The sequence below is a fragment of the Mirounga angustirostris genome, unplaced genomic scaffold, assembly GCF_029215605.1.
Source record: "Mirounga angustirostris isolate CCGP_5_RB_7025 unplaced genomic scaffold, mMirAng1.0.hap1 SCAF_16, whole genome shotgun sequence".
Classification (NCBI taxonomy): Eukaryota; Metazoa; Chordata; class Mammalia; order Carnivora; family Phocidae; genus Mirounga; species Mirounga angustirostris.
Genome location: NW_026991724.1, coordinates 27,760,460 through 27,787,167, shown reverse-complemented (window position 1 = coordinate 27,787,167; position 26,708 = coordinate 27,760,460). Strand labels below are relative to the sequence as shown.

The window sequence follows — 26,708 nt, the reverse complement described above, 5'->3', positions numbered from 1 at the left end:
GTTTTAGTGCCTGGCCACCGCCTCAGACTCCTCAGTCTCCCCATGTCACCACCTGCCTGTTTGGCACACATGTGGCCCAGCAGGATTGATGGGAAGGTCTCACCCCGGAGTTGGCTTGACCAGGTGACCCTGAGCACTGCTCCAGAGTTGGTGGCACTTTCCAGAGCCAGGGGAGGAGTCCAGGCTGCCTCTGTCTGGACAGGTTCATGTATTCCACCTGCCCCCAGAGAGGAAAGTTCCTCCAGGCCTAGTCTGGGCCCGACGAGGCTGGACTAGGATAGGTGGAGCCCACCTGGGGGGACAGCAGGGCTCCCCAGACATTTTGGATTTTGCACCTCTTTAATACAGAACTTTTGTCTTGTATTCTTAATATATGTAATTATATTATGTATACTAAAATGCCTAAGGACAAATAGAAAAATTAAAAATTATCGTAACTAGAAACGTTCGTGTTTCTTCCACGCCCCTGTGGATCACGGCATTGTGCTGCGTCCAGTTCCGCCCCCATCCTCAAGCCGGGCCTGCTGGCCTAGAGCTGGTGCTGTGGGAAGAGCCCTGGGGGGGCTCCGAGTCCCAGGGCTGCTCATTAGTTTGCTGCGTGCTGTGCTGTGAGCACATCTCCTCGCCTCACTGCCTCAGGTCAACACACACGTCCCTTTTCCGACCACCTGCCCTGTGTCAACTAGCATCCCAACCCCCTGTTGCCACCCCATCCCTTTCCCTGCCTTTTATTTCCTAAAAGTACCTACTGCTCTCTGGCGTGTTTATATCCATTTTTTTGTTCATTGTCTTTCCCCTCGTGTGCTCCATGAAAGCAAGGATCAGCTGTTGCTCTCTGCTGTGTGCCCGGCACATAGGAGGAACTCAATAAATATTTGTTGATTGAATGAATTACCTCCTCTCTATATAACCTAATGCTGCTTAGTGAACCTTTGTGATGGAGGAGAAAGGAAAAATGACTTTAATGCTCGAAAGGACGATTTAGAGGGTAGAGGTGGAATCATTTTAAGGAGCATCTGCTTTGTTGGAAGACACTACAGTTGTCTTACCTATTGTTGGGGGGACAGAAGCTATGAGTAACGCGGTGTCTGCTGATTACCAGGCACTGTTCTAGGAGGTGATAGACAGACAAAAAGAAAGACTTCAATCTTCAGCATAACTGAGGTAAGTGTGTTATCTCAGTTTTACAAAATAAAAACAAACAAACAAAAGAAACACATGAGGCCCAGAAACTCCAGTGTACCTAACCCCAAAGTGCCCAAGCCATGGTGGGCACGTGGCAGGCAGCCAGGCAGTGTCTGTGGAATGACAGAAGGCCCAAGCACTTACACTCCAAAAGCTTCTCAGGCTCTTCTACCAAGGAGCCCGCGTGGAAGGGGAGTGTGTGCCCGGGGAGGTCACAGGGCAGCAGCTGGGGCAGCCCACCTCAGGCCCAGAGTTTCTGGGACATCTGGCCTTTTATTCTAAAAACTCACGTGAAATTCATATCATAAAAGAAACTCTTCTTGTTTGTCTTACTGTAGAAATGATGCTTCCGATTATTTAGCTATTTACATGACATAATTTTTTGGAAACTTCCATTAGAGCTGCAGTTCTGCATTGACCTCGTGGGTGGCATGCTCCTGGTGTGAGTTCCGTACACCAGGAATGGTCCAGCCCAGCGGGCAGAGGCCACAGTGGAGCCTGGTGTGGGGCCTGGTCTCTCCCATCCCCTCAGCGGGATCTCGTGCTACTCGTCCCTGTGTAAACACGGCTTGTCCAGAGGAAACGGGATGTTCACTTGCGAGCCCGAGCCATCTGTTGTTTCAGACCTGGATGGTGGCTGCCCCAGGGCGAACGCGGCCTTCAGCAAACAGTGCCTTGCCGGGCCCCCTGATAAGGGCTTGCCTCTCAAGCAGATTTTATAGCTCTGCCCTTCCTCCCCAGTCAGGGAGTGGGTGGGGAGAGGATGAAATAGCCCTGGAGCTGTTAGAATAACCTTTATGGTTTGTTTTCTATAAACCAGAGGTCCAGCGTGGTATGTGAAATGGACCACAGAGACTCCGCCCACAAGACTTTGATGTCGGGAGAACCCAGGGCCTTTGGGAAGGGACCTCTTTTTAGGTTAATGCCAGTGACGGAGTTTCCCATCACGTCTCTGAGGGGGGAGTGACGGTGCTCCACTGGCTCTCGGATGGGGTTTCTTTCCTCTGTGTGTCTTGGTTTTACCTCTTCCTGGAAACCGGTCCGTGCGTGTTCAGAGTCATACAGTGGTTGACAACTGGAAGGGCTCTTAGATTCATTCCATCCAGCCCACACGTTTCACAGACGGGAAACTGAGGCCCCACCCCACTGTGATCTGTTGGTCTGCACACCCCTCTGTGATCTGTTGGACTCCCTGTAGCAGTCCAGGGCTGTGTAGTTGGTGCCCGGGATATCTGTCTCTGCTGGAAAAGAGCTGAGGTTTTGTTCACTCTTCCCATCTGGTTAACCTCCACCCCATGGATATATCCTAAAGCCAGGACCCAAAGACACAGCAAGAGGCAAGGAGAATGAGGATGTCCAAGTCCAAAAGAGGATGCCACCATTACTTGGGCACTTTGGCTTACTCTGTCTCTGACAGACTTGGTTGGTCCTTGTTCAGACCCAGCGCAGCCAGGTCCCAACCCCCTGAAGCCTAGGGTGGCTGGCTTGGTGAGAACAGACTCACTCCACCCACCTCCATTCAGGTCTCTAACCAAATGTCACCTCTTCCAGGAGGCCTTCTTTCAAAATGACACCCTGCCTTTTAAAATAGCACCCCTTGGGACGCCTGGTGGCTCAGTCAGTTAAGCGTCTGACTCTTGGTTTCGGCTCAAGTCATGATCTTGCAGTTGTGGGATCGAGCCCCAAGTTGGGCTCGGGGCTCAGCACAGAGTCTGCTACAGATTCTCTCTCCCTCTCACTCTCTCTCTCAAATAAACAAATAAAATCTTTTAAAAAATGGCACCCCTCATCGCTCACTGTGCCCTTACTCTGCTTAACTCTTCACTTACCACGACCTCTCATGTATTTATTTGTTCATTGTCTGTTTTCCCTTTCCAGAACAGACATTCCGTGAAGGCCAGGGCCAGGTCTGCTCTGTTCACAGCCATATCCCCAGAACCTAGAAGAGTACCTGGCATGTTCTGTGTGCTTACCATGTATTTGTTGAATGAATAAAAGGAGGCATGGGGGGTTGTGGGGGACCGGAAGAACTGGGTACAGTGCTAAGGTACTGGGAGGAATTGGGCAGTTCTGGGAAGATCAAGAGATATGGAGTGGGCAAGAGGGAAATGTGTGGATTGGGGGCCTCTGCAGGATGTGGAGTACCCAGAGGTGCTTACAGACAGGTAGGTAGTAGTGGGAAGGAGAGGCAGTGATAGGATAGGATTGGAGAGATAATAGTGTTGGGGGGATCACCTGGGAGGGACTGGATCAAGGAAAAGAGTGAATCCCCCCCAGATTTTTTTTTTTAAAGATTTTATTTATTTGAGAGAGAGAATGAGATAGAGAGAGAGCATGAGAGGGGGGAGGGTCAGAGGGAGAAGCAGACTCCCTGCCGAGCAGGGAGCCCGATGTGGGACTCGATCCCGGGACTCCAGGATCATGACCTGAGCCGAAGGCAGTCACTTAACCAACTGAGCCACCCAGGCGCCCTCCCCCCAGATTTTTGATCCATTTACATAAATCTGAACACAGACTGTGATTCTTTCAAAACTCACCAAGCTTAATACCAGGCACTGGCATCTGAAGTCAAGGGGTTTTGATTTCCCCAGTGGCCCAACCTGTATTGCCCTAGAGGCCTCTGGTCCTTTGAGGCTCGGTACCCTTCCTCCCCCGCCCGCCCACCCTCCCAGCAGGGCAGGGCCCTCAGCAAGGTGAGCCTGGTCCCTGGAGGCAGGTGTGTCTCAGTTACAGTGTCACCCCATGCTGCCCGCCACTGGGTGGCAGATCATAGCGAGAGAGAGATTGTGGGAACTGGAGGGGCCCCCAGGCCATCTAGTCCATCTCTTGCAGAAGGGTAAGTGGGGATTGATGCCCAAAGTGGGTAAAGGACCTATCTAAGGGCACGCAGCAAGACAATGGCAGAGCCCAGATTAGAACCTGCTCTTTTTTTTTTTTAATTCTTACTTTACTCTTGTTTCTCTTTTGATGTTTCCTTCCTCCTACAGCCTCCCCTACAAAAAAAAATCCCCCAAACCTTCACAAGGGCCTCCCGATGCCTGCTTTAACATGATGGGACCCCCCCCTTAAACCTTAGAAATCTGAGGTAGTTGCTGAGAAATGCATACATCTTCAGAAATGTACCCAGTGAGACAAATGATGTTTCAGACTAAAGCAAGGAGTTCCAGTGAGTCGAGTGTTTCCCAAGTTCGTAGTCCTTGGAATTCTGATTGCATGAGGGTTTTTTTTTTTAAGATTTATTTATTTAGTTTAGAGAGAGAGAGAACACACACAGTGGGGAGGGGCCAGAGGGAGAGGGAGAGAGAAACTTTAGTAGACTATGCTGCGCACAGAGCCTGATGCGAGGCTCGAACTCATGATCCTGAGATCAAGACCTGAGCTGAAACCAAGACTCTGATGCTTAACTGACCAAGCCATGCAGGCGCCCCTGATTGCGTGAACTTTTAACATGTGTTCTGTACCTCCCCACAAAATAGTTGTAAGGCATGGAAGTCTAGAAAATGCTGCCAATTAAATCCCTATCTTGGAAAAACACAGTGGTCCTTAGCATATGAAAGGCTCTGAGAAGTTCTGTAGTTAAAAAAAAAAAAAAAATCTCAGCAACTCTTTTTGTATAATTCAGCATTCCCCACACTTGTTTGACCTCAGAACTCTTTTTTGCATGAAAAACTGTCGGCCTCTCAGACCTGGTCTCCTCCAACCACAGACCAACTACATCCCTCACTCAAAGGAGTACCAAACTTTTCTATTTTATACACTCCTGGGGTTTTTCTTTTTTTTTTTACTTTAATAGTAAAATACGTTGGGGCAAAAAATAGTCCTCAAAGGGGGTAGAGGTAGAGTCCCCCCAACTAGCCTTTTGCTTCTTCTTACTAAGGACGAAAGAAAGACATCTTCATGAGGACATCTCTTCTTTATATCTTTGTGATTCTGTTTTTATTGTCTTAAGACAGCGTATAGGCTCTTTCTGTTTCGTGAGAATAGTAAAACAACGTCTTCTACACAAATGGATTTCAAGACAAGCCGTCCGGAAGTGGCATCAATGATGCTCACATAGCTTGGGAGGCAGAGTGTCATTGCAGTTAAGTGGGTTTGAATCCTGCCGTATCCAGGGAGTGTTACTCAATTTGGCTATAGCCTTAGTTCCCTCGCCTGTTAGATGGGGTGCTCACAGTATCTGCCTAAGGCTGTTTTAGGACAACATGAGATCCATGTTTAGATCCATTTAGTATTGTGTGCCGTGCAACGCCAGCATTTACTAAACACTTGTCTATTAGTATTATTATCCCTGGAACGAGAGCTCTCTGTAGGCAGCAACTTTGTTTTGTTCACTCCTGTACCCCCAGTGTTTAGAACAGGGGCTGGCACATAGTAGATGCTTAGTAAAGATTTGTTGAATGAGTGGGAAAACAAATGGATGATCTCCTCTGTATGGACAGCAAAGCACATTTCTGAGAATTGGATTCCAGCAGAGCAGGTACCAGGTTAAAAATGAGCTGCTTTCTGCAGGGTGAGGCTTTCGCTTCCTCTGCCCTATCTTCTCTGCATAAATGGGGAGCCGGCACCCAAGAAGATGCAAGTCACGGTGTAGAACTCAGAAGCAAAGTGCGAGGTAATTTCCTGGAAGGTGACAGTGTCATCTGAACGTTTCGGGCCTCGAGGTTATGAGCCTCGTGGATTTCTATTCCTGGTTATTGCACGCAGGTCTGTGTTTGCCCCAGCCAGAGAGTTGCCAGCGTGAGAACACTTTACCTTTGGAGTGTCGCAGGAAAGAGGCTGCCCCTACCGCTGCTTTCCAGAAGGAGAAGTAGCCCTTGCTGTCAAAGCGGGACCCAGAACCCCTTGGCCAGCCACCTTGCCATCCTCCCCACCACAGGCTCCACATCCCTTCCGCTGGGGTTTGCACCACAAAATGGCATGTGAACCCTTGGTCTGCCAATGTTGATTTTATTTTCTCTTGAGGAAACAAAACCGAGGCACTAGACCAAAATAAGCAACCCAGACTCTGTGCTGACCCGGCTCTGCTGGGAAGCTGTGATATTGATTTGCCCCTGGCCTCTCTTTGCCTTCAGTAACCTCAACTCTGCCTGGGCTATGTAAGCTGAGAGATTAATTCCACTCTATTTCATTGCAGTGTGTTCCCACATTGTTTTATTCCTAAAGGAGCCAGGGTTTACCCAGACTTAGGTATTTTTAAGGACTGTGAGTGGCCCAAAGCCTCCCGATCTCTGGTGACACCCCAAGGGGAGTCTGTCTGTCCCACTCTCTATGGCTGGAGGACCTAGCGGCAACCAGTCTAGGGAGTGGCATAGGTCTAAGCAACACTTGTGTGACCAGCCAGGCTCATGGCCTTGGCCCTCTGGCCCAGAATGTCCTTAGGCTGGGGATACTTACGGTTGGGGAGGGGTGCATATCAGACTGATCTCTGGAGAGGGGGTAGACAGAAATGCTTGAGTCCTGTAGCTGAATGCTGTCTTTCAGGAAGTGCAGCTGGAAAAAGAGATTAGCTGTGATTCAGCCAGGCCTGAGATTCCTCAGCTCTCCCATGGGGTTCTAACAGCCAGTTTGGAGAGATCCCACCAAAGGCGAAAGGTTGGGTGAGCCTATGAACTATTTCAGAGCTTACTCAGCTTCTCTCAGTTCTGCAGCTTCCATTTCCCCCAGTCCCTGGGTCATTTGCTTCTCATATCTGGAGAGTTTTCTCTGAGAGCATGGGAGTTCTTGAGGGCACATGGTTCAGAATAGGACCAGCACCACCACCTCCCCCATCCCCACAACACTCATTCTAGTGACCACAGTGGGTGTGTAGATGGCCCTTTCCACCTCAAAGATTCCCCCAAGAGAGCATGTTCTAGCCCTGAGAATTGAAGAAACCAGTCTGCCTCTCTCCCCATGGTCAATGGTCTGGGTCAGAGATCTGTTTCACTAAGGGGGACAAGTGAATGGCCATCTACAGCTGTACTGCACCTGGCTTGTGAAGGTTCAGCCACCAGCTTCCCCTGCAAATGTTATCCATATCTCTCTTACCCCCAGCTCCCCCGGGAGCTTAAATGTGGGGCCAGGTGCTTGAGATCCACAGATGACACCCAATCTCTGACCAGGCAGAGATGCTTAGCCACAGCTCACAACTCTGAGGGTGTGGTTGGAGGCAGGGGAAAGGGTATCAGGTTTGTGCCCTCTTGAGGGCTGATGATTGCGATGAGTTATTTCTTCTAGTATGTGAAATTCCGGGATTTCCCTGTGACTGCATGTGCCATCAGGATGTTAACAAAAGGTTCAGTCCGTGTAGCTCATCCAGAAACATGAAGTGGATTTAGAATCACAGAGAAGTCAGGAGCTTAAAGAGAGCATGTATCCCACCTGGCCCTTTTACATAGGAGGAAGCTGATGCCCACAGAGGCTACCAGGACACATGGCAGGTGAATGGCCTTCACTCTGGCAGCCTCTGCAATCTGCATTTCCCCTCAGCTCCTGGGGTGCCCCCCTTAGAGCACACACCAATCTAAAACTTGTCTCCAAAGGTAGTGCTCATGGTGGAATGCTTGCTAAGAAAGAACCTGCCACTTTCATGGGACTTTGACTGAGATGTGCAGCGTGCCCAGCCTTCTTCAGGCCTCCCTGACTGCTCTGTTGTCCGAGCTACAGCCTCTGCATCCTTTTACCCTCTGACCGCATCACCTAGCTCTATCCTGGGACTAAGAAAGCGTAATCCCACCTTGCAGCTAGCCTGTGAGACCAAGATGAATGTGCATTGATTCTGGCAGGAGGTAAGATATTGATCTTCACCATTGGACCTGTGTGCATCTCACAGCCATGTGTCCAACAGGAAGGGAAATAGAGGGCCACTTTATGTACACGATTTGGGTAAGTCTTTGTCATTTGAAATCATCACAAAGAGGGATCAGGACTCACCTGAGATGGTGAGTCTGGGTCATAGCGCATTCTGACATGGGGAAGCTAAGCATTGGTCTTAAGATAAAGACTTTATCATTTGTCAGCCCAGTCTCCATTTGAGTCTAGGCAGTCATGCTTGATTTGACTTCTTAGGTAAAGAGGAAACTATGTTCTCCCATCATTGCTTCTCAGATCTTTCCTGAAGATGCTGAACTGGTTGACTTTGCTGGCAAATCTACATTGATCTCCTCTGAAGAGAAGAAATGAGTGGTAGGGACAATTCTGGCCGTAGTTGATACTGGAAGACTCCAAACTTTCATAGAACTGTTGGAGAAGGGAGCCTATGTTAGACTGTAGCTTTCCTATTCCCTGCACGCGCGCGCGCACACACACACGCACACACACACACACAGTGATCAGTTTAAATCTGCGGAATTAACTGTCAGAGGCAGACTGAAAGAGAGGAAGGGGAAGTAGAGGTACCCTTCTTAGGGACCTTAGAGATTCCCACATATAACTTCCGATAGGTCTGAACCTCACTGGGCCAGGCCAGCCCCGTCAGTTTAATTGGCCAGGCTCAGAGAGATGAACTACCAGTCTTTGGTCATCCTGCAAACAAAACTCCTGACTCCCAGTCCAGTGCTCTGTTTCGCTACACCACATTGCTTCTCTCTTGGAGTGATCTTTCCTGGCTAGTCCATGACTTAGCAGAGCAAACTGGTCTCATGGCCTCATCATCACACCAGCAGCTTTGTTCCCAAACTTCTGTGATCATCACATACCTTATGGCTTTGAATAACTTTGGTTTGTTTCACAAATTCAGACTCAGAGTCTGAAGACACTCAATAGAGAATGAGGCTTTACCACCATTAAATATTTTCAGATACTGGATACATTCTGGAAGGGGTAGTCAGAAGTGCTTTCTCCAGTGGCAGAAAGTGTTGGTGGACTGTATGGGTTGGCACATTTGGATGTCTGTGTTTAGTTCCACTACTAACTACTGGGCAGTCCTGGCTAAGTTTATTTCATTTATCTGTGCCTCACATACCTCATCCATAAGATGGGAATAATAATGGAACCTAATTTATAAAGTCGTGAGGATTGAGTGGAATGGAATGCTCTATATAAAGTATTTAGCATGCTGGTGGCAGATAAAAAGCGTTCAGAGAGCATTTGCCATCATCATCCTAAATGTCACCATCACCATCACCATCATTTTATTCTTCTCTCTCGATTTGTTTGGATTAGTCTCTCTTACAGTTGTAGGTATTATCAACCAACACAAATAAATATGAAGAATCAAAGAACTAAATAATAATAACATTAGTCTAGTGCGGTCTGTGCAGTCATCCAACAGATATTTATTTTAAGCACTTACTATGTGCAAGCTGTATTTTGGGGTGAATAAGATCGATATGGTGCTACTTGCATGAATCCCACCCTCGGAAGGGAGACTGGCCTCTACTGGGTCATTACCAGTGTGCAGAGTGTCACCACGTGGATGCCCTGTGTCCAACAGAGGAAGGAGAGAGGAGAAATCACATTCTGGTTCCAACCAGAAGAACGCAACGATCTCCCTGGAAATCAGTCTGTGTAAATTTAACTCTAAGGGGAAAAGCACAGCCGTTCCATTTCCAAACTGGAATTCTCCCCCCATGTGTTTTTGGGAAGCACAGATGCCTTGGCGTTTTCCCTCTAACAATAACAGAGATTGTTCACAATTATGAATGGTTTTGGTTGACTTCAGCTCCAACAAAACCATGAATCATTTCATAACTTCTGAAATTGCAAAGAAATAACAAACACTCTGGCTCCAAGAAAAAAAAAAATGGACAAGTTATGGAGCACAAAGTCATCTAAATTAAAACATGAGTCCTTCCTTGTTTATTTAGCAGCCGCACGTTGCAAGGCCAGCTGGCAGTGGGTGAGAAAGTTCGGTGTCTAGATACCTGGGGGTACCGATTGTATAGTCTCATCCGTATAATCCATTATTGGCTACGATATAACCTCCTTTCTCAAGTTTTCTCAAAGCCTTGAGCCCAAAGCATTATTTCATACATTTTACCATGTTCTTTTTTTTTTTTTTTTTTAAGATTTATTTATTTATTTGAGAGAGCGAGAAAGTACATGAGAGGGGGGAGGGCTAGAGGGAGAAGCAGGCTCCTCGCCGAGCAGGGAGCCCGATGCGGGACTCGATCCAGGGACTCCAGGATCATGACCTGAGCCGAAGGTAGTCGCTCAACCAACTGAGCCACCCAGGCTCATTTTACCATGTTCTAAGGAAGTGCTAGGAAAAGGAGGTGCATGGGCTGAAGTCTCAGGTGACAGAGGGTCTCCATCATGGATGCCCATCACGGACACCCACATGTACCTACATAGGGAGGAGCACTTTTTCCAGTGGACTTTTTGGATCCTTCTGCTACTTGGCCACAAGATGAGGTTTTTAGAAGGTGGGGCTAAGAGGGTCAGGCTTCTCTGATCTGTGACAACCTGTGTCGGGTGCCAGCTGAGCCTGGGGTTTGAGATACAGGCCGAGATGCAGGTTGGCAGCTCCTTCTTTCCCTCTTAATCTAGAAGGTGCATTATTTTTCTTTAAGAAAAAGGTGCATCCTGGCCAAAGACACACCCAGATGTCCTTGCCTACATGTGCGTTCAGAGGTACAGCTGGGCTTTGCCGTCTCAGAGCTGAGACCAGGTTGAAAGGTAGGGGCAGACGTCTGATAACAGTGCCATAGTCTCTGGATCTTGCTTTGCGGCCCAAGACGTTCTCTGTGAATGTTGGTGATGTCAATGTAGCTATAAAAATTTGTCGAAAAGGTCCTTCTTTTGGAAAACAGGTTCTGGAGAGCCATTGTTGCCCCCAACTCTGCTTCTGCTCTTGGTCTGTCTCCACCGTGGAGAACAAGACAGGCAGCAGTAGATTCAGACCCATTGCTCTGGCATGCCCTCCCATACACACATTTATTCTTTTTTTTTTTTTTTTTAAGATTTTATTTATTTATTTGAGAGAGAGAGAGAGAGAGAGCACATGAGAGGGAAGGGAGAGGGTCAGAGGGAGAAGCAGACTCCCCGCCGAGCGGGGAGCCCGACATGGGACTTGATCCTGGGACTCCAGGATCATGACCTGAGCCGAAGGCAGTCGCTTAACCGACTGAGCCACCCAGGCGCCCCACACATTTATTCTTAATAACACGTTCGCTCACAATTAATACTTGTTTATTGTAGATAAATTAGGATATAAAGATTTAAAAATGGAAGAAAAGAAATATCACCTGCATTTCCACTACTCAAGGAAACCACAGTTAGCATTTTGGTGTATATATTTCCAGACTTCTTTCAATGCATGTGTGTGTGTTTTTAAACAAAAATTAATATCAAACTGAACACATACTTTTGTTAACCCTCCTTATACTTAATACGGGCTCTGAACATTTTCCCATATCAAATAAATACAATTGCGTATCACTTTGCTGTGTGGACCTCTTGAAAGATCTTTTCCTTTTGGTTCTCTTGTCTTGCCGTTAGAGACAGAAACAATAGAAAATGCACTTTACCATCACAAACTCACCATCTTGAGCACCTTTAGAAGTTTTGCAGCTGCCAATCACAAACACGAGGCTGAGACCCTTCCCTTTGTGCGTTGTAATTATGAGTATGCTCAGTGCATCAGCCATGAGCCATGGCCAAGGTGAAGGCCAGCTCTGTAAAATGCACCGCCCACTTTGGCACTGTGCATACCATGGGAAGTTGCCTTGGTGCCACTCAGAAGCACTGAGTAGGTTGCCGCAGCAAAGAAAATGTTTTAATAGAACTCTCTTTGGTAATTAGATGCTTTAATAAAAAGCAGCCAGGTCAGTGTTCCCTCCTCCAGTCTAGGCTCACTGCAGCTGGAAAAAAACCCTCCTAGGAACATACTGGACTGGCCCTGTCCCCCCCAGCTGCTGAGCCCACAAGGACTGGTAAGACGCTGCCGGATAATAATATCTGTCCCCTTTCGGAGCCTCTATCCAGAGGTACTGAAGCATCTTATTCTTCTGGTTTTAATGAAGAATTGTTTTAGTGATAAGTTCTAGAGATAATTGCTGAATGTTTATTATGTGGGGGAAAAGTTAAGAATTTTCGTATTTAGAACAGATTGGCTAATGTGGGAGCCCACTACATACAATCCAGGCGCCACACCCTTCTGAATGTTATTGTTAATTATCACTGAAGCCTTTGGCCATGGATGTCTTTCCAAAGGTGGATAAATAAGATTGCTATTTATTCCATTTCTATTCAAAAGATAGAAACAGATAGCATACAGCATCTTAGGGATGGGCAACTTGGCAGAGGCTATGGTATTGCCTTTGGAGGAGAAAGGTCTTAGTAACTGCCCTTGGGCCATTCAGAAGAGGAGTCCTATCTCCACAAAGGTAGATCAAGCTTTCAAATCAGAACAATTTGTCATTGTCCTGTGGGACTGCAGAAGATGAACGGGTGGCTGGTCTGGAAAGTGAAGCAGGAAGCCTCATATAACACGTGCTGGGTTCAGGACAGGGGCTCAGCCAGCTCCTGATGGCTGAGGAAGAGGTGGGACATGCATCTCAAAGTCTCCTCAGCAGCCTCTGCGGAAGCGGTTGCTCATTGGTTCCAGCTCAGTCTGTGCTGGGATCAGGAGGGCTAAAAGGCATGTGTGGGGACACTTTGTCTCGTGAACACCATTCCCTGGACCCTTACTTGTCCCTCTAGCTATGCCAAGTGTTTTTGCTGTTCCCCATATCCAAATTTAGTTTAGTTTAGTTACCCCAGGTCCAAATTTAGCGGATGCCCAATGCCTGTTGCCTTGCCTTCAGGTGTCTATGGAGGAGGCAGATGTGGACACCAGAGTAACTTCACTCCCCAGGGTAGTAGCAGGTTTCCACAATTTCCCTAAAATGGCTTGTTTTTTGTCCCATCAGTCATGGCCCTGTTTAATGCTTTCATTGGGTGCTGGGTCCCATATGTGTATATTTTTAAACATGTCAGTTGGATGGCATTTCTTCTGTTGTCTTGGACTTTTCTCTGAATCTTGTATCAGAATCTAATTTTTCCCGTTTCTGTAGACCTTTGCCAGTTCCTCCATGAATTGCCTACACAACATTCTAAGTGGCGCTTTGTGACTTAATCTTGGTTTAAGGTTGTGATTTCCTCTCTCTCCAGGCACAGCGTGCTGAGGGTAGTAACAAGGCTGTGAGCTGTGAAGCAGGCCAAGGGGTTCTCTAGTGGGGTCATCCTTCCGAGCCCAGGTGCAGAAGGGCTATTTGGAAAACTGTAATAGGACAGGTTCTCTACGGGCTCTGGTTTGATTTGTCTCCCCTCAGTATAGCCACCCTTGTGCAGAGGGAGAAGGCAGGGGACAGCCAGTGCCAAGGTGCCTCCAGGGGGAAAAACGCTCCTTCTGGGAAGCTGGCATCAGCACCATCCCCTCTCTGTAGGGCTCTGTCCTCACACTGTGTGTGCTTGGTGGCCCAGGCTCTCCTCCCTGTATCACGGAGCAGGGGAAGACCTTGAGAACAGAGCAGTTGTGTTCTGCAGCTCAAGAGCGACCGTGCAGTGCTCTGCTCCCGACCATGCAGCGCTCCTGTGGGACTTTCCCCACGGACTTCAGAACACTTTGGGTGGGTAATGATGCCCAGAGCCTGTGTGGGAGTTCCCACCATCAGGGAATGCCAGGATAATGGAGCAGCAAAGCTGGGGGGTGGGGAAGCCTCACTTCTCAAGTCCCTTTCTCAGCCTGGTGTGCAACATTGGATACCACTCGGTCACTAAATGGGGGGAAGTGAGCCCCTCTTGTGTTCTCTTCCAGTCCTTCTGATCAAGTCGAGGACAGAGTTTCAGAAAGTTGGACACTAAGAGGTCTTTAACATCCCCCTCTACGGTCTGCTGATCTTTTTTTAACAGAGAGCATTTTATTATATGGTTTTGTTTCCATTGTATTTATTTTCATGGTTATCTCCTATTTAAATCATGTGATACTGACTTCCATTTAAGGCAACAATATAAAGTTTCTTTTTTTAAATAATAAGATATATTTGTTTCTAGTATATAGAATTATATTAAACTACTAAGCTAATCAAGTCTGGTGGTACATGGCTATGAGCACATATCATGAGGGTGGTCCTTGAGTGACTAAAGTGTGAGAAATGCTAAATCAGACCCGTTCTCTTCCTTACCATGCAGTCCTCGCATCCCTTCTTGCCAAGGCAGCTGAGAAGGCATTTTGATGGAGTGTGTGTGGATTATATCACTCACAGGAGCTTCTGATTACAGGCCGTGGGAGCTGAAAAGGAGCTGAGGTCGTGGTACTGCTGGCAGAGACCCCGGCCTTGAGCCTCAGGGGGAAGCCACACTTGGGAAAATGAAAAGCCCTGGACTTGGGAGTTCCCTGTACCATACCTGGAAACAGCCTGCATTACAGGGTGGTCACCACCAGAATCAGGGGGTTGTGGAGGTCACTCAGCCCACTCTCCTGCCAGCATAGGACAGCCTCAGGGACTGCAAAAACACTAATAACAAACATGTATTGAGCTCTTACTACATGCAGGCACTTTGCATGGGTTATTTTATTTACTTCTCATAATGCTAAAAGGTAACAGTCGTAGTGGTGGTGGTAGGAGGAGGAGGACGAGCAGGAAGAAGATGGGAGAAAAGTTAATATTTATTCAATCATCTCCCCCAAGTGATCTGCAGATTCATTGCAAAGCCTATCAGAATCCCAGATGCCTTCTTTGTAGAAATTGACAAGCTGATTCTTAAATTCATGTGGAATTTCAGGGAACCCAGATAGCCAAAACAATCTTGAAAAAAGAAAAAGAAAATAGGACTTACACCTCCCAGTTTCAAAACTTACTACAAAGCAACAGTAATCAAACAGTGTGGTAGTGACACAGAATAGATGTATAGATTGATGGAATAAAACTGAGAGTCCGGAAACAAACTTATTACATATACAGCCAACTGATTTTTTACAAGGATGCCAGAACCATTCAAGGAGGAAAGAATAGTCTTTTCAACAAATGGTACTGGGACAGCTGGATAGCCACATGCCAAAGAATATTGTTGGACCCTTACCTCATACCATATATAAGATTTTTCTCAAAATGGATCAAAGACCTAAATGTAGGAGCAAAAACTATAAAACACAAGGATAAATCTTTATGAGTTTAGTAAAGGATTCTTAGATATGACACCAAAAGCACAAGCAACAAAATTTAAAAATAAATAAATTGGGCTTCATGAAAATTAAAAGCTTTCGGGTTTCAAAGGACATCATGAAGAACGTGCGAAGACAACCCAAAGAATGGGAGAAAATATTTGCAATTCATATATCTGATAAGGGATTTGTATCCAGAATATATAAAGGATTCTTACAATTCAAAAGACAAATATCCTAATTTAAAAATGGGCAAAGGATCTAAATAGACGCTTCCCCGAAGATGATATACAAATAGCCAAGAAGTATATGAAAAGATGCTCAACATCATTAGCCATCAGAAAAATGCAAATAATAAAAACCATAAGATACCACTTAACACCCACTAGGATGGCTAGAATTAGAAAGTCAGAAAACTAGTGTGGGTCAAGGATGGAGAAATCAGAACTCTCATACACTCCTGGTGGGAATGGAAAATTGGTACAGCTGCCGTGGAAAGCAATCTGGCAGCTCCTCAGACAATTAAACATAGAGTTACCTTATGACTCTGTGGCCTGACTTTATGACTTCATGGTTGGAAAACAACCCAAATAGACATGTGGGTAAACAAAAGATACATCCATACTATGGAATATCATTTGACCATAAAAGGAAATGAAATACTGATGCATGCTATAACGTGGATGAACCTTAAAAGCATTGTACTAAGTAAGAAAAGCTAGTTATAAAAGACCACATACTATAAGATTCCATTGGTATGGAAGTCCAGAATAGGGAAATTGATAGGGACAGAAAATAGATCACCGGTTGCTTAGGTATGAGAAGGGACATGGGAGGGGTTGTGGGGAGTGGGGTGATAGCTAATGGTTACAGGGTTTCTTTTTGAGGTAACAAAAAATGTCCAAAATTGAGTGTGGTGATGATTGCACATATCTATGAATATGCCAAAAACCATTGAATTGTACACTTTATTTTTTTTAATTCAAAGCATTTTATTTTTTTTTATTATGTTATGTTAATCACCATACATTACATCATTAGTTTTTGATGTAGTGTTCCAGGATTCATTGTTTGCGTATAACACCCAGTGCTCCATGCAGAATGTGCCCTCCTTAATACCCATCACCGGAATTGTACACTTTAAATAGGTGAATGGTATGGTATGTGAATTATATCCCAATAAAGCTATTAAAAATATTTATTGAGTACTTACTAAGTGCCAGACACAGTTCTGAGCATTTTATCTCTATTAACTGACTTTATTTTTACAGTCACCCAAGGAGGTACACCTTATATATGAATATCCCCCATTTTGCAGCTGAAGAAACAGGCAGAGTTGCCCCAGGTACTACCCTGACCTTAGCCCATAAGGAAAATGAGGCATAGAGCTTAAGTGCTGTGTCTGTGGTCAAGTAGCAAGCACACAGTGGAGGTAGAATTGTAGTCTGGTACCAGATCCCCCCACTCTTGGCCACTCACTGTGCTGTACTAGATATAAAGGAAAGGGGTCCCTGTCCTTTGGGGGGGGTCACTGTCTACTTGAACACATGTCCATAAAAGAGAAAGACACCCAAGAAACACTGTGTGCATGGCCATCTACACTAATTCACACAGACCTCAGTTAAGGTACAGCATTACTGGGCTTGTTTCCTCTTCTCTTAAACCGTATCTTAGGCCAGATGCAAGAGGGCCACATCCTGGGGTTTTGAAGGTAGTAATACAGGTCTGTAGACAACCTTTAGCATTAAAAAAAAAAAAAAAATCTAGCCGTGATCCTATCTGTGAAAAGGCCTCGCAGTCTAATGAGACTGTGGAGTGTCTTTGCTCTGGGCTGGAATTACATCCAACCAGGGCAGTAACCCTGGTTACCTCAGGCTGATGAGAAGCTCTGATTAGCAGTTACATATCTGACTCTGCTTAGCTAGAATAAGAAATTGAATCCTTCACTGCTTGAGAAGGACTGTGTGGTACAAGCCTTCATAGCCTGTTTTCTGGGCCACTCGTTGGGGGAGGCCAGCACACGTCTGGAAGCCTCTACCTCTCTGTCAGACTGGTGATCCTCCAAGGGCCTTTGACTCCCAGGGGACTTGCCCTGCCCTGGACTCTTGGCTTCCTCTGGTCACTCAGATCCCAGCTAGGGAGGCCTCTCCTCCTCCCTCAGGAGTTCCCTGTGGAAGGCTGGAGCCAAGGTAATCAGCCGGTGGGCGACTGGCCACCACAGCCAGGCTGGCCCAGCACCCGTGCCGTCAGAAGAATGGGCAGGGCCCGCAGTGCTCTGGGCCACCAGAGCTTTTTCTCTTTCAGCAGAAGGCCAGGCCCCAGGCCCACTCACTAACACCATCCTCCGTTGTACCTAGGGAGCTCTGCAAATAAACCAGATTAGGAATAATTGAGGTATAGACTCCATTGATGGCCCCTCAGGCCTATTCCAGCACTAATTTTCAAAACCTGTTTTACTAAAATGTTTCCATTGTGTAAAACAGTGCCTTTGGGATCAGCCTACACGAGAGTCTAAAGACAACTGAGCCAAGAAGAAGCCACTGAACAACACTTACTTATTTTTATAGACGAGGAAACCCTTTTTGGCTTGTTTAAAAAGACATCTCATCTACCACTGTTAGTCCAGGGAGATGTGGCCTTTCTCTTGGGCTGGGGCTACTCTGTTAGTCAGGGTCATTTATCCATCCGTCGCAACCCATGACAGCTGCTTCTGCTCTGTGCAGCTACTAAATTCAGTTTGTATGGATTTGTCTTGGAATCACAGCCTCGATGCTGCATTTGATTCAGCTTGGGTGGGGTGATGCTCAGGTCTTTTGTAGAAGAGTTCATGGCCCTGGCCAGTTAGAGAGTGGTATGCCTTCGGGGAGCCAGGAAATCTTGCTCGCTGACTCATTAACGCACAAACATAGCAGGCCTTCCCTCTGTATTTGTGAAGCAGGTAGAAGTTGATGTGGATGTGTTCCTGACCCAGAAGGTAAATGTTTTGCAGGCGCATGCACTAATCACCCGAATGCGAAGGCAGAAAATGCGTGGGCCAGATGGAGGGCTGGGGCTCTTGTATGTAAGGAGCAGCTATTGGATGCTCAGGACCCAAGGGAGGTTTTCTGGAGGAGATAGCATTTCAGCTGGCCCCAAAGGAATCCGTAAGATTTGGGAACTGATACGGTGTACTTTCTCTGTCAAAACATGGCCCACGGAGAACAAGAAAAATAGCAGTTGAGACGCTCACAGTACCAAGTCTGGAGGCTACAGCTGAGGGGGCGGAGGAAGGGCGGCTTCCTTCGGAAGATCGTCAGGGCAGATCACTTCCCCTCCCTGTGCAGAGCACTCCATTCTCAAAATGGTGGGGTTAGTGCGACAGATGGTCATCTGCTTTCTGCTTTAACTTCTGAAAATCCAGCCCGAGCTCCTTGTTTTCTCAGAGGCACTAATGGGCAGCTACCATCCATTAGGTGGTTCTGATGGCCGTGCAAGATGCTGAGTGCTTCATGTGCGCCAGAAACACCCAGGGAGGTTCAAGGCATTTGCTCACCAGGGACATCTATTCACTTAGCAGACGGTGAATAAATACTTCCGTGTACCAGGTCAGGTACTGCCCTGGGCACAAAACGATGAGCAATACAAGCATGGCCTATGTCCTCATGGGGCTTAGAAAGTTTTATAGAGGAGAGCAACAATCAACACACGCACACAAAGCAATCTCATTACAAACTGTGGAAAATACAGGCGTTTTGGGAGAGAGGCTAGTGGGAGGCTTGTAATTTAGTTCGGGTGTGTTGGGGGAAGGGCAGCAGAATTCAGACCCAGACCTTCCGAGTCCAGAGCCCAGTTCACGATGACTCTGCTTCTTCCCAGCTGAGATCTCTGTAGGGTCCCTGAGTGAGTCAGAGACAGAAGTTAGGTCTCCAAACTTCGTCTCCTTTCCTCACAGCCCAGCCACCCCCCAGGTTACGACCTCAGGGCGCATACCTGTCTGCCTGACTTAGGGGGAAACATGACCCCTGCAGAGACACCTCTTTGAGGTGAAGTCAGAGAGCAGCCCTACCACCCAAACTCTCCTTTTCATCCAGCTCCTCAGGGCTCGTGAGTCTCAGGTCCTCCTAAGACAGTCGTTAAGCTTTCCTCAAAGGTCATATTATGGAAAACCCCTGTTTAAATCTGCCAGTTGTAATCACAAAGGGCATCAGTGAGAAAAACCTCTCGCATGGGGTCTGTGTTCATGGTGACACCGCCGGGTCACAATCTGGGACACCGGAGCCCTGTACACAGAAGCAGGGATCCTGTTGCAGGCGTCCCTGGGCCCTGCCACTGCCCACGGGTGCCTGATCAAGTTCAGGGTCTCCCAGCTAAATGCAGCTCTAGGGAACTTCCGGGCAGGGGCCCAGGACAGGGAGGGAGCCAGTGCGTTCACGCATCAGAGATGCTTCTCCTCTGCCCAGGATTTTCCTTCAGGAAGCACTCACAGCACCACTGTCCCCCCAGCACTCTACTATGGTTCTTGTCTGTGCTCCTCGTTCTCCCTCATGTGTCCCCCGAGCCCGACTGTCTTCCCTGCGGCCAGGCTGCTGGGTCCTTCCTCTCCTGCCTCCTCACCTTTCCTTTCCTACAACTCTTGCCCCCGCTCCAGCCCTCCCAGCTCAATTCCCTGGGTATCCGCCTCTTCACAAAGTTTTCGTAAAGAGCAAAAGTTTAATTTGTGTTTGTTCATTAAATCAATTAATCAAATAGGCCTTTTTATGGTGTACTATTTTGTACACATAAAAAGAATATATGAGGGGCGCCTGGGTGGCTCAGTCGTTAAGCGTCTGCCTTCGGCTCAGGTCATGATCCCAGGGTCCTGGGATCGAGCCCCGCATCGGGCTCCCTGCTTGGTGGGAAGCCTGCTTCTCCCTCTCCCACCCCACCTGCTTGTGTTCCCTCTCTCGCTGTGACTCTCTCTCTCTGTCAAATAAATAAATAAAATCTTAAAAAAAAAAAAAAGAATATGTGACATCAATACAAAGTGTTAATAAAAAGCCCGTTTTGCCAAGTTAAACCTCCTACGTGACCCACCCCTAGAGTGACAGCCTCTTTAACTGGTCATTTTTCTCCTTTCTCCCCGGTGTAATCCAATGTCCACATGCCTGCTGAAGCAGCCTTTGCCTGGCTCAGCTCCCCTCCCAGTCTCTCTCTCTCTCTCTCTCTCTCTCTCTCTCTCTCTCACACAGACACACACACACACACACACACACACACCCCTCTGAACTCCCCAGAGCATGCAGGCCAGGGCTGGCCGGCACCCTGCACTCCGCTGTCTCCCCCCCTGCCTTGGAGCGCACACTTTCCTTTACCTGGAATAACCCCGCCCACATGTCCCACATCTCTGCCTGTCACGCCCACCTGTCCTAGGCCGAGAAGTGTCATGGTTCTCCCAAAGCCACACCTGATTTCTCCGTCAGCTCTGCTTCCTCCTCCTCTGAGCCCCTTTAGAACATGGGTGGTTTTTCTTTTCTCTTGCGACATCTGACATTTTGCTGCTTTTTATTAAGGTTAGTTTTTCTCTAGATCTTACCTCACATACGGGATTATAAGCCTCTTGTGGACCATCCCCTGTCTTTGGATTTACAGGGCCTAAGCAGAGCACTGGGCACATAGTAGATGCTCAATAAATAATTGGATTACAATGAGTTGAACAGTCCTCCAAAGCCCAACTCACATCTTCTTCCTTGAAACCCTGTGAAAAGAGGCACCCATTCGTCCCCCTAGGGAGACCAGGGGCTCCTTGGGCAGGAATATGGTTGATTCTTGATGAATACTGCCTGGGTGAAGGAATATTTGCAAGTATTCTGCCCAAGATAGAGGGCTAGACTGAATGCTAAGGCAAAAAAAAAAAAAAATTGTTAACCTGTGCCACTTCTTGATAAATAATCTCCATGCTTGGAATTGCAAATTAAGTATCCTGTAAAGACAAAGCAATTATGATATTGAATGTGTATTTTTACAAATACCAGTTAAGGATCACAGCTCTCAGAAAATTACTCATAAAGATTTGAAGTCCCTCTATAAGTGTCTTTGAGGGTTAGGGGTTCTGAGGGAAATTTTGTCTGCACAGTCTCACTTGTCCTTGCCTTGACCACAACACAAACTGCTTTGCTTTAAAGAACAATGCTGGGATGCCTGGGTGGCTCAGCTGGTTAAGTGTCTGCCTTCAGCTCAGGTCATGATCTCAGGGTCCTAGGATCGAGTCCCACATCAGGCTCCCTGCTTGGTGGGAGTCTGTTTCTTCATCTCCTCCCTGCTCCTGCTCTCTCTCGTTCTATGTCTCTCAAATAAATAAATAAAATCTTTTTTAAAAAATGAAGAACAATGCTAAGGGAGTGCCTGGGTGGCTCAGTCAGTTGAGCTGAGCATCTGCCTTCGGCTCAGGTCATGATCTCAGGGTCCTGGGATAGAGCTCCGCATCAGGCTCTCTGCTCAGCAGGGAGTCTGCTTGTCCCCTTCCCTCTGCTGCTCCCTCGCTTGTGCTCTCTCTCTCCCTCTCAAATAAATAAATAAAATCTTTAAAAAAAAAAAAAAAAAACAATGCTAAGAAAAACATGCACAATTCTTTGAAATAATTTTTAACAGTATATGTATGCCTTTCATTTTTGCTATCATAACAGAGAATTTATCATACAAAAACCTCTGCCACCCTTAACTGTTATTTCTGTTTTTCTGTGATATTCTCCAGTCCTTGTCCATATGTAGCAAAGAAACCTTCATTTCTGCCAGAAATGAAATCAGGGTACTGATGTGAACATGAAATCATTATGAATGTGAAATCTAAGAAACAAACTTCGTGAGCTCCTACTAGGTACAAAATCCTGTGCTGAGAGCAGGGGGGGATACAAAGAGTTTGTCCACTGAACAGGCACCCGCTCTGTGCCTAGAGCTGCTCTGGTCTTTGAGGTGCAGCGGTGAATAAGACAGAGCCACCAAAGAGAGAGAAAAGTAGTATGTCAGGGGCAGGTAAGCTAAGAAGGAAAATAAAGCCCAGGAAGGGGAATAGAGGGAGCTGAGGGTGGTCAGAGACATCCCCTCCAAGGTAACTTTAAGCACAGAATTGAAGGAAGTGTGGGAGAGTGGGAAGAGTTTCCCCAGCAGAGGGAACAGCAAAGGCCCTGACATGGGGCCTCACGTGTTTAAGGGCTGGCGCATGGTGGGGTGGGGAAAGAGGAGGTCAGGGGAGGGCGCAGGAGGCTCGCATTAGCCATGTGTGAGGCTGTAGCAAGGACTTGCTTGAGCTTCCATTCTGAGTGGGAGTCTTTGGAAAGTATTGATCTCACTGTGCAGAACAGCCTAGGAACAAGGACTAGAAGCAGGAAGATGCTTAGGCAACTGTTGGAGTTCCTCAAGAGAGACACTGTGGTGACTTCGATCAGGACAATAGTGCTTTAGGGAGACAGTAGGGCGGTCGGGTTCTGGACCTGTTTTGAAGGCAAAGCCAACAGGATTTCCTTTCCTATTGATTGTTGAGTGTGAGAGAAAGAAGGAGTCAAGGGTGAGTCCAAGGTTTGGGGCCCCGAGTAACTGATAAAATGGAGATGCTGCTCACTGAGACATAGAAGAACACAGGAGGAACAGGTTTGGGTGGCAGAGTCAGGAGTTTTGTTTGAAAACATGAAGCTAGATATGCTTCCTTCTAAAGTCATGGCGGACACCGCCACAGCCTTCTTCCCTGCTAAACTCAAATGAAGCCCCAACATCTCAACACTGTGCTTCAGAAACTCACTCCTAGAATGGAAACTGTTCCACTTTCCTGGTATTGACAGAAAATCCAGTGAATGTGCTTTGGGGAGGGCAGTCTTGGGGAAGAGGCTATTCCTATGGACTGGCATGATCTGGGACAGTTTCAAGGAGGAGCGGATTTTGAGGTGGGCTTTCTTATCAGTTAGGGGGCTGTTGGTTTCAAGTAACAGAGAACACAGCCCAAAGTGGCTTAAACCATATAGGGAATTATTAGCTTACAGACCAAAAAGCCTGGAAATTAGGCAGTCCCAGCGTTGCCCAATGAAGCCATCATGGACCCAGGTCTTTCTGCCTTTGCGTTCTGTCAGCCTCAGCACATTAGCTGGCTCCTTGCTACAGCAGCTCCGGGTAGCATGGATTCACACACCTCAATTCAGGTGCAATAAGGGGACTAACCCTTCCGTGTTTCAGAAGCCCCACTGGTAGACTTGCCCTTAAGTCTCATTGGACAGCTTTGGGTCACATATCTCTTCTTAAGGCAGTCACTGGCTAGGCAGGTGGAGTTGCATGAGGAGCTTAGACCAGTCAGGAAGAGTTACAGACATTAGAACACAGCTGCTACTTGGCCGGCAAGGAAGAGAGGGTACAAGGTGGCTGGCTTGGCCACCAACAGTGTCTGCCCAGCCTTGAATTGCCGGGCGGAATCGGTGCTGAGAAATAGGAAGGGAAGGTGTTCTAGGTGGGATGAAAAGCTTGAGCAGAGGCACAGAAGCATAAAATACAAGGTAGGTCCATCGGACGAACTGGCTGGGTTGATGAATTGTGCACAGTGTGGCAGGAAGGCCAGGAAGAAACCATAACCACAAAGCTTGTGGATAATCTTGGATAATCAAGGGTCTTCAGAACAGTCCTTGAAAAAACCACAGATCTCAAAAATCATTCCATCTCAAGGAAGGAATTCTTGAAGAACTTGGAGGCTTGAACAGTTAGAATAGGACTTATTGTGATAAGTAATAAGTAATAAGTGATAATTCTCCTGAGCAGTTCTACTTTGTGCCCAAGATGGAATGGCCTCAGCTTAAGTCCTGGGCTGAGGCCAGGATTAGTTGATGACTCTTGGGTAGGAAGCAGAGCATGCGGGACAGAGTATTTCCATTTGGAAAACATAGCCAGAAACTGATACTGAGTCTTGGTCATCCCTGCTTTCATTCAGGCTGTGTATCAGACCATTTCGGCTGCCAGTGAAAGAAATCCTGCCCACACTGGCTTAAATAAAAAAGAAACTTAACAACACCTGTCACTGAAAAGTCTGGATCCAAGGGCTCCAAAGACATCATCAGCACATGATGTGTGTCCTCTCCACTTTCCTCTACCTTAACGTCACTCTCAGATGGGCTCACCCGTCAGGGCCACCAGGTGGGCCGCCTCGGCCTCAGCTTTCAGTCCCCTTACAAAGTGTCAGTTTCCTTCCTGCATATCCCAGGAAAAGGCTTTCTGCTTCTCACTGATTCTAATTGGCTGACATTCCTGTCCCTGAACTAACCGGCCGTGGCTTTGAGGAACGCAGTGTGCTCAGACCTCACCTTCACGACACTGACCCAGAGCCGGGGAGGGGGGCGGCACTGCAAACTCCTGATAGAGGAGTTATGGAAACCAGAATGCAGCTGGCAAAAAGGCGAAACGATACTAGGATGTCCCAAGCCACGAACATCCAATCCAAGACTCTACCTCCATTTCCTAGGAATATCTAGCATCTTATATTCCACCGTGCCCTTATGTGTTTTCCACCCTGTAACAAGCCATCACAGACATCTCATTTAATCCCCACAATATCCCTAAGAAGGTGGCTGGGTGGGAAGTCTCCCACCCCACAGATGAGGGTCAGAGAAATCAAATTATTTACTCAGGGTCATCCAAATAGGAATAGCAGTCTGGCCTTGGAATCCAGGTCTTGTGGTACTGAGACCAGTGTTCTAGCCTACTATGCCAGGAAAATTGCCCATTACATTTATGACTCACTCTGAGTCTGCATGCATATTTGAAGAGAGAAGTTCTCAAAACTGCACAAATGAAATCAAGTTGAAGAGTCAGCTCAAGGAGTTACCATCACTTGAAGGCTTGCGATATGTAAATGGTAAAATAAAGAACATCATTAAGCTCGAGGGCATGTTTTAATAACAGTTAATTAACTTGTACAAAACAGTCAGCAAATATTTCCCCCTTCTGCTGAGATGGGTCCTAGGAAGGATTGTAATAGAAAACCCCAGGTGGCCAAGTGTGAGCTGGATTTTCCTAACAGCCTCCTTTATAAAGAAGAGCTTGCCTGTGGGTGAGTCTCCTCTCGCTCCCCACCTCACCCTCCCCTTGCCATCACACAAACCATCATCAGCTGATGGGCCTGCAGATCACGTGGCAGAATTCAGTCTGCTCCCAAGGTTGGTACCCTGAGCTTTTCCCTACAGGAGTCATTTCAGTACTGGGGGATTGTGTGCCCACCGCCCTTCTCACCTGAACTCCAGCTCCGGTTGGCCAGCCAGGCTGTCATTTTCTCTGATCACCTCCTGATCAGAGAAAACGGCAGGGTGGATTCGAACGCACCCTGTTACATTTCTGGGTGTTTGTAAGTACTTTTTCTGGGGTCCAGATAGAACCAGAAGGCTTTAGGCGAGAAGGCACTAACTACTGTTTCCAGTTCTCGGAGGCCCTGTCATGAGGACAACAAATTAGGCTTGTTCCCTACAGAAGGAGCAAGGGCAGAAATTATAAGGAGTAGGAAATTATCTTCCATCCTCAAAGTAGGACCACACCAAGGAGGAGAGAGGGAAGTCCCATGTCAAGTGAGTTGATCAGGCCAGAAACTTGAGTTTATAATTCACTAAGAATATACATGAAGGTTGCAAGGTAAATTGTAGGTACTGTACGATGTCCTCACTGGTTATTAGTCTCTGAGTAGCAGGGCAGTAACAGGACTAAGTGGGACAGTCAGAGGGACTCCAAGTCCCTCAGCTGGTTCCCCAGATGCCAGGATTCTGCCAGGAGCCTCTCAGATGAAGGCTCCGGGAAGCAGTGAGCCGCGTGCTGTACGGCCCAGCCTCAGCAGGGCGCCAGGGTGCAAGGAGAGCAGGGTCAGCCCAAGAGGGAGTCGGGATGAGCGGGGGCACTCTAGCACCTCGGTTAGACCACAGGCTTTGCGGTTAAACAGAAGCCTGGCTCTGCCGCCTACCACCTGTGTAACCTTGAGCGAAGGAGTCCACTTCTCCTGGCGTCAACGTCCTCCTCTACAACCTGGGGATAAGAAGAGTACCTTCCTCCAAGAGTGAGGGCGAAGTGAGATGGTGCCTGTGAACCACCGGGCACGCTGTCCAGCGCAGAGCAGAGCATGTTCCCCTTGGGCTGTCCGCCTCTTCCGTCCCACCCTGGGGTCTGGGTGCTCCCCAGGGGCTCCACTGTTGCTTCGGTACCCACCCTCCCTGAGGACTGTCGCCTCACCGAGTTGTCAGATGGGGAGCAGCTCATCCAGTACCCTCACTGGGGACATTCAAGTGGACTCACGGGCGCCCTACACACCTACTCCTGGTGCCGGCCCAGTCTTGCTGTGCCTCAAGGGCAGTTGGGTGGGCCCTGTGTTCAGAGGCTTAGTGACACCCCGCCGCTCTGGTATGCTGCCTTCCTGCCACTCACTGGGCCTTCTGGCAGGCGGAGTCCAAGGCGCCCCAAGGAGGTGCCCCGCCAGAGCCCGACCGAGGCTGCA

At 47.6% G+C, this 26,708-nt stretch overlaps 1 protein-coding gene and 1 long non-coding RNA gene across 3 annotated transcripts in view; one reads left to right on the top strand and one right to left on the bottom strand.

Moving 5' to 3' along the window:
- Window positions 1-6,665, bottom strand: part of LOC123855454 (uncharacterized) — a 36,291-nt gene extending 29,626 nt beyond the window's left edge. The window contains exon 1 of the long non-coding RNA XR_008507317.2: window positions 6,580-6,665. This is a non-coding gene — a long non-coding RNA (uncharacterized LOC123855454). The remainder of the gene's footprint in view (window positions 1-6,579) is intronic.
- GNAO1 (G protein subunit alpha o1) overlaps window positions 1-26,708 on the top strand; it is a 171,523-nt gene that overhangs the window by 34,221 nt on the left and 110,594 nt on the right. The gene's annotated exons all lie outside the window — the stretch shown is intronic.